Source organism: Acinonyx jubatus, chromosome A2 (assembly GCF_027475565.1).
Source record: "Acinonyx jubatus isolate Ajub_Pintada_27869175 chromosome A2, VMU_Ajub_asm_v1.0, whole genome shotgun sequence".
Classification (NCBI taxonomy): Eukaryota; Metazoa; Chordata; class Mammalia; order Carnivora; family Felidae; genus Acinonyx; species Acinonyx jubatus.
The window spans coordinates 67617299-67625388 of NC_069383.1; the positions used below are offsets into that span (position 1 = coordinate 67617299).

Sequence of the window (8090 nt, forward strand, 5' to 3'; positions counted from 1 at the left end):
GGGCACTTCCCCTGTGCTGTCTTGAATAACTTGCGTTGGTGGGCGGGGCCACAGTCAGACCGGATGTCTGCCCCCAGTCCACCGCTGGGGCCACAGTCAGACTGGTGTGTGGCTTCTCTTCCCCTCTCCTAGGGGCGGGATTCACTGTGGGGTGGCGTGGCCCATCTGGGCTACTTGCACACTGCCAGGCTTGTGGTGCTGGGGATCTGGCGTATTAGCTGGGGTGGATCGGCAAGGTGCACAGGGGCGGGAGGGGCAGGCTCAGCTCACTTTTCCTTCGGAGATCCTCTTCGGGAGGGGCCCTGCGGCACCAGGAGGGAGTCAGACCCGCTGGAGGGATGGATCCACAGAAGCACAGCGTTCGGTGTTTGCACGATGCAAGCAAGTTCCCTGGCAGGAACGGGTTTTTTTGGGATTTTGGCTGGGGGATGGGCGAGGGAGATGGCACTGGTGAGCACCTTTCCCTTTGGGATTTTGGCTGGGGGATGGGCGAGGGAGATGGCGCTGGCGAGCACCTTTGTTCCCCGCCAAGCTGAGCTCTGTCATCCGGGGCTCAACAACTCTCCCTCCCGTTGTCCTCCAGCCCTTCCGTTCTCCAGGCAGAGCTGTTAGCTTATAACCTTCCAGATGTCAAGTCCCGCTCACTGTCGGAACACATTCCGTCCGGCCCCTCCGCTTTTGCCATCCAGGCTCGGGGGCTCTGCTTGGCCAGTGGGCTGCCCCTCTGCCCCAGCTCCCTCCCGCCAGTCCGTGGAGTGTGCGCACTGCCTCGCCGCCCTTCCTACCCTCTTCCGTGGGCCTCTTGTCTGCGATTGGCTCCGGAGACTCCGTTCTGCTAGTCTTCTGGTGGTTTTCTGGGTTATTTAGGCAGTTGTAGGTGGAATCTAAGTGATCAGCAGGACGCGTGGTGAGCCCAACGTCCTCCTACACTGCCATCTTCCCAGGATCCTCAATTTATTTTATTTTCATTGCAAAAGACATACATGCTTATAAATTTTTAAAAAATCAAGCAATAGATTGAAGAAATTTAAGTAAAAAGCCTTCCTCTTTGCACATCCTTCATTCCTACTCCATTCCACAATATCCTCCCCCATTGATAGTTTTTGTGTATGCTTCCAGTAATTTTCCATGCATATATCATCATATATTCTTACATAAACATATCATGCATGCAAACACTCAAACCACATTCTGTTGGGAGCTTGCTTGTTCATTTAACAACATATCTTGGAGGTACTTCCATTAGCATATACAGTTTTACTTTGTTCTTTTTAAAGGATACGTATCGTTCCATCACATGGCTAGATCATGATTTTTTAACCAGGTCCTTGTTAATGCACACACAAAATGTTTCCAGTTTGTAAGCACTGTATTAAAATCAAGGCCACAATGATCATCCTTGCACATGTCTTGACATAATTTTGGCATCATCTCTGTTAAAAAATGTATGTGTACTGTCCAACTTCCACTTTCAGCAGCTGTTATTGGCGGTGATTTCCTGTCTCCCCTCGGTAATAGTGGAATATGTCGGCCCGCGCTCTGCCTTCCCAGTGTCTCATAACAGAGCTCATTAATCCTGCATCACAGGCTCAGCTGCAATCCATTTCTTAGATCCATCCTAAGGGAAGAGTAGAGAGGGAAGAAGAAATGCTGATTATGTTCCAAATATTGCCAGACACAGTAGCTCTGAAAGCAATGATAAAAAAGTAGTTATTTTTACCTATAAACATGGTGATAAACATGGCCCATAGAAATTAATCATTCTAGGCATATAGGGGTGGAATGGAGATTCAAAACCCAGGTTTGTTCTCTTCTGAGTATTTAGTCTCAACGTCTTTTTTTGAAAATTTTGTTTAATGTTTGTTTATTTTTGAGAGAGAGAGAGAGACAGAGCACAAGCAGGGGAGGGGCAGAGAGAGAGAGGGAGGCACAGAATCTGAAACTGGCTCCAGGCTCTGAGCTGTCAGCACAGAGCCCAGTGTGGTGCTGGAACTCATGAACTGTGAGATCACGACCTGAGCCCAAATTGGACACTCAATTGGCTGAGCCACCCAGGCTCCCCTTAGTCTCAATGTCTTAATACTTTTTCTCCTTCTTTGCTGTTCTAGTGGTAAAGGTATTTGGTCCTACTCACCATGAATGAGACTGGGATGACCTTTGAGCTCCCATGTTATTTTGTGAACTGTAGCCTCTCCTCTTACCTAGCAGTGTCTCTATTCTGGTAACTGGCCAGTAGTATACTCTTTCCTTCTTGTGCCTTGCTCCTATATCCAGGTTTCTCTTCCAGCACCTGACCTGGTATTCTAAATGTTCTAAGACAAGGTACCAGCCTTCTGTGTCTCACATTTCTTTGGGCAATAAGTTATTAAGTTGCCATTTAGCTACAGTGCATAATGTGTGTCTGCTGGTGGGGTATTTGTGGTATTAACAGGAAATGACCTGACATCTGAATTTCTGTTGAATAGGTTCTTGTTCATTTGGGGTTCCCATCAGGAAGTTACTTTACCCAATAAAGCACATACTATAAAGCCTACCCTTTGCAAAAAGGAAGAACAAAAGTGTCAAAGTAAGTCACAGAACACAGACATAGGGAACCAAAATGTGTAGACAAGCAGATAGGGAAAGATTCAATTCTCCATTAATAAATACTAGTAGTAGGCAGTTTGTAAAGTGTTTTCCAGGGAAGACACACTTTCTTTGCAGTACTAATGGTGAACAAACTAAGAATTTTCTGCGAACAGTGAAATCATCAATATGAGGAGTAGTTTCATATAGTACATGTAACAATATTCCAGCACAGAATGGGGTTAGGCAAGACTTGCTGAAGATCCATAGAAGGGAAATCCATAAAAGAAACAAACAAAAAGAAACTATTATCTTTTCCATATTAGACCAAGTTTTTACCAGTTCTTCAGGGAAGAGTAATTAAAATTTAATACTAATAACTAACCTGTGTGCATCATTTACTTTTTCTTTTTTTTTGCAGAACACTCCTTTATTATAGCAATGTATAAAGCAAATATACCATTAAAGGTTTACAACCACAACTGTACATTATTATGACTGTTGGTGTTGTTACTCAGCTTGCTCCCATTTAGGGGAATAGCTTATACATAATTCTTAAAATTCACTGAACTTCTTCATAAAAATGTGGGATTGAAATGCATGAACACATTTCTAAGCAGATCTAAATTTTCACTCTCCTGAGCAGCTCTAAATTTTCACACTATTCCCAGCCTCAGCATTTTCACACATCCTTTGCGAGTTCACCAAACTCAAGGCCTTTTGTTACTAAGAGAACCAGCAAGGCTACGTTTGCAGTGGCAACATCCTTACATGATAATGAATAAAAATTGGTGTTTACCAATAGATTTTTGACCTCGTTCCTTCTTCCTTTAGGGCAATCGAACTTTCACTGGGCATTCAGTCCAACCACTAAAGACTGAGTATCCTTCAAATCCCTCCTTTAAAAGCACTTCAAACAGGCATTTCCATTTTAATAGTCCAGTGAGGATTGTACCCTTCAATCTGAAAGTCCTCAGCCTTGAAGTCATCAATTGTCTCAACTTTTGGAGGGATTTTGAGCTTGGGTAAAGGCAGTGGTTCTTGCTGTAGCTGCATTTTCAGGTAAATACGTGCATCTCCCAAAGTATATACGAAGTCACCTGGCTTCGGGGCAGTACTATCATGTATGTAGGTGGGCAGGGTGGAGCTGGCGGTATGGAAGGGCACACCCAGGTCCAGGTCTCCTGACCTTCAGTACAGCTCTCAGGACAGCTCACCGTTCACCATGTAGGACTGGCAAAGGGCATGGCATGGAAGTAGGGCCATAAGACGAGGATCTTTTGGATTCCATCCACACAGGAAAGATGATGGTTTTGGTTGTGTCAGTCACCTTTTGCAGACCTTTTGGTCTACTCCTTGACCTGAATAATCTGAATCCTTATCTTTGTATTCTGCCCCCAAATGCCTCTCTACTGATAGCCATAAACTGGGCCTAAATCCCCTTCTTTGTTGAAGAATCCCAGGCTGTCCAAGAAATCTCAGGGTGCACCGGCATCCCGGATATTCACTCCCTTGGAAGACAGTTCCCTAGCGTTTGTAGGTCTCTTGGTAAAACCACAGCAACTCCTCCAAAACACCCTTTCAGAATACACGTTTTGTTGTCAGGAGAGGAAATTGATCTCTCACTCCGGCTCTAGTGCGCCTGCGTGCAGAGCACCCACAGCATGCTGGCGCGGTGTGATCATCCTTCTGGAACCTGCAGCGCAGGCAGGATGTGCTGCTCCCTGTGGGGTGGCGGCCATGACAGGGAGCCCCCTGCCGCGGGGCTGTAGGAGCAGGTGGTGGGCGGGCAAGGTGGTGTGGGCCCTTCTGTGTGCCTCTTTTCCCTCGTTTACTCACTTCTGAGAATCTTGCTTCCTTGGACAATTACTACATTAACGCACATATGGAGCCTTGAGAATGGTATATGGTGCAAGAAAGCGAGCAGTTTGACATGATACAGCTCAGGCTTTGAATTCTGGATCGGTCACATAACCACCAATGTCAGTATTTTCAAGGGTGAACACAACAGTATCTGTCATCCTACATGTATTTCTGGAATCTTGCCATTCTCACATAAAGAGGTATAGTCAAATTCTCCTCTAGCTGAAAATGTGTGGATTTGTGACTACCTTATAACCAAGAATGTGACAGAAGTGACACTGTGTGACTCAGAAGCTAGGTCAGAAAAGATGATGTGACTCCCCTTGCTTGCAAGAACACTTGTGCCAAAATCTAAATCATTGTGTAAGCAATCCAAGTATCCTGAGGCTGCCATGCTATGAGGAAGCCCAAACTAGTTTACATGGAAAAGCTCTAACTCTCTCTCTCTCTCTCTCTCTCTCTCTCTCTCTCGGTAGGTAGATAGGTATCTTTTTTTTTGTTTCAATTTGAAAGTAGTCATTTATTAAACTGGCTAGATTATAGAAATAATCATAGTAGATACCTTAGATCATCCTTCTAATAAAGCTCTTGATCTGGTCTTCTCTGTTGTCGGCATCTCCACCTGCTACAAAACAGGTGGACTTTTTCTTATCCCCACTTGTGGAGAAGATAATCTGAAGGGCCATAAGAAGTTGTTTGCTTCTTTGAGATGTTTTCCATCAATACAGATCTCGTGATTCAAATCCTCCATGTAGATGATGCCATATTTACCAGGAGATTGAACAATCAGTGTTTTAGCTGTCAGGGTAATTCACTTCTCGTTGATTTTGTCATAACCATGTTTGCAAATCATTTCATTCACCAACTTCAAGGTTGGGTATCCCCTTGCTATATATGGTTTCACAATCTTTAGCATGTTAATTGAAGTCTTGTTGAGCTTAACAAAGGTGCCATGGAAGATCTGGCTAAGTCGAAGAAGCTGCAACACCTGTAATCTTTGGGCTTACACCATTGATACCTCTGATGCTGATGACAAATGCCATTTTGGGAAAGCAGAAGTTGCCAGCTTTTCTTGCCATCTTAGCCATTTGAATCTCAGTTCTATACATTTGCCTATATTCCCTGTGGTGATGCTTGGCTTTTTCACAGAGAAGCTGCCACCTTGCCTTTTGAAACATCTTTGGCAAATTTCTTTCTCAAATGCTAGATCTTCAACATTTTGAAATTCCTTCACTTTTTCTTAAGGGTTTCTGGCACAACAGGAACCTTCTTTTTCTTCTCTTCTGTACCCTTCATGGTTTCAGCTGGAAAACAGCTCTAGATAGATATGTTGATATCAGTACATCTCAAGATAGAGAGGGAGACCAGCTTTTAGTTTCAATATAGCTGATATCTGACTGCGGCCTCATGAGAGAGCCTAAGACAGAGTGGCCCAGCTGAACTTTTCTTAAATATCAAGTCCACATATTCTGTTAACCTAATAATATGAGTGCTTTATGCCACTAAGTTATGAAGTGAATTGTTACAATGCAGTAGTAATTTAGGATTGACATCTTGTGATCTTCAGCAAGTCATTTGATTTATAGGAGGCTTGGCTTTCTTACCTGTAAGACAGTGGCAAAGATAACAGCTAAGGAGGGTAAGTATTAAAGTAGCCCACCTGATAAACTACTCCTAGTAGCAAGACCCATCCTCATGTGTGGGTCCACTACTTCCTAGCCCCTCCTCACTGTCCTATTTTACTGTAAGGAAGCAATCACTCCTTTCTACTATGGACCTAATGATAAGATCTCAAAACTTCTAGACATTTTGAAATCACTAGACAAAATACAGTATGGTTTATATGAAGTTAAACAGGCTTCTTCTCACTGGTTCATAGGAGATAGGGCATGGAAGAGTCTTATGGACATGAAAATATATTATTTACGAGAAATCATACATCGAAGCACTGTGAACCACTAAGCATAAATTAGTTCACCAGATTCGTCACCAAAAAGAGTTACCAGGACCTAATAGCAATACAGCAATTTTGGTTGGAGATGTAGAGAGTTGGGGGTAGGAATAAGATACATACCAGCAGTGGAATACAGCCACATTGAAGGCTGAATTGAAAGTGCTTTCTTTCCCTCTCCTGACTTGCCCAGTGCATCCCTCCAATTTCATAGATCCTACTACATTCACTGAAATTTCTTGTTGACTACCAATTTGCATAGCCCCTCAGAATGTCCTCAATGTAGACCTTACTGTGTGTATAATTGTGTGTGTGTGTGTGTGCGTATGCATTTGGGAGAAAAAATTTGATTCTATCTTTCTAGGTTCTTTGGTCTGATAATCAAATTAACATAAAACAGATTAATAAGAGAAAACAAATGTAATTACATATTTATTGACGGTCCATAAGAATATGAGACCCAAGGACAAGCCAGACAATTGAGACTTATGTGGCATCTTGAGCTAAGGAATGGGATAAGGGCCTGGGGTTTAAAGGGGAGGAGGATGATTCACAGGATGATAAGAGCAGATGTTTGGTAATTAGATATTTGTCCTGCCATACAGGTAGGTCATTCAGATAAAAATGTAATCTCTCAGTAATAGCTCTTTTTCTGGGCCAGGCCCTTCTCTACATTTTTTTCAGGTAGTTTACAAAAGAGATGAAAGTTACTTCTGAGTCTGCTGAATCTTGATTGCTCAAAATTGTCCATATGCCAAAGTGGCACATTTTGGGGCTACTTGTCCTTGAGCCTCTTTAGGAAGGATAAGGATAAGTGGTGTGGCAGTAGATCTTTAACATTCAGTTCTTTAGAAAGAAAAAGCCCTGATTTTATCATTTTTTCTGATTTCCATGGGGGTAAATACTTTCATCGTGGCCAATTTCAAGCTACCAATTTGCCGTTACTGAGCACAGAGCTGGGAGAGCCTGAGTAAGCAACACACCATTATGCTCCCATCATACATATTATAGTAGGCATAAATAATTTCAAAAACATAGTTAACGATAAAATGTAAGAATTACATAATAGTAAAATGTAAAATGTAATGTTTTGACAATTTCGTACCTTTATTTTAATATAATTTATTTATAATTTTATATGATTTAATTTTTAACAATGGTCGGGCAGAATTCCTCTCAATTTAGTAATTGGCTCTCACCAGCCAATAGGACACATATCTAGCATATCGCTGGAAATTAGTTAATAATTCTACATCAGCAATTACAGCAAACCTCAGAGAAAGCTTTCCAGCAGTTATGCCACTGAAGGTGAGCAGAATTTGCCACTCCAAAATATGCCCCTTTGGCACAAAGCTGATTTTAGGATGATTATTTTTGCAAAAAACAACAGAAGTTACCCTTTTGTAAGAGACATTTACACTTATAAGGAAAATCTCCATTTGTAAGGGTGTCTCCTTCTCTGTACCAGGAAAAGAAGAATGACTCAATTTCTAGAAACTATTATCAATGGAGAAAGCAACTGACTTAAATCTGCTTAACTATTTACACTTGTTAACTGTGCGTTGCCTGATAATCTCATATAACTGACTCCCTACCACCGCCCCCCCTCCCTGCCCCAACATCTTTTGTCTTTGGCTAGAGATATTTAAGGTGGTAGCTTGGGCCATATTAGAGTTACTCAGTTTTCCTGGGTCTTCCCTGTGTATATAGG

The 8090-nt window shown here is 42.5% G+C and overlaps 2 pseudogenes; both read right to left on the minus strand.

Annotated features, from left to right (window-relative positions):
* Nucleotides 1-3477: 3477 nt before the first annotated feature.
* On the minus strand, nt 3478-4586 carry LOC106969962 (thymidylate synthase-like; annotated as a pseudogene).
* A 405-nt stretch (nt 4587-4991) lies between these two features.
* Nucleotides 4992-5724, minus strand: LOC106969961 (60S ribosomal protein L7-like; annotated as a pseudogene).
* Nucleotides 5725-8090: the final 2366 nt, after the last annotated feature.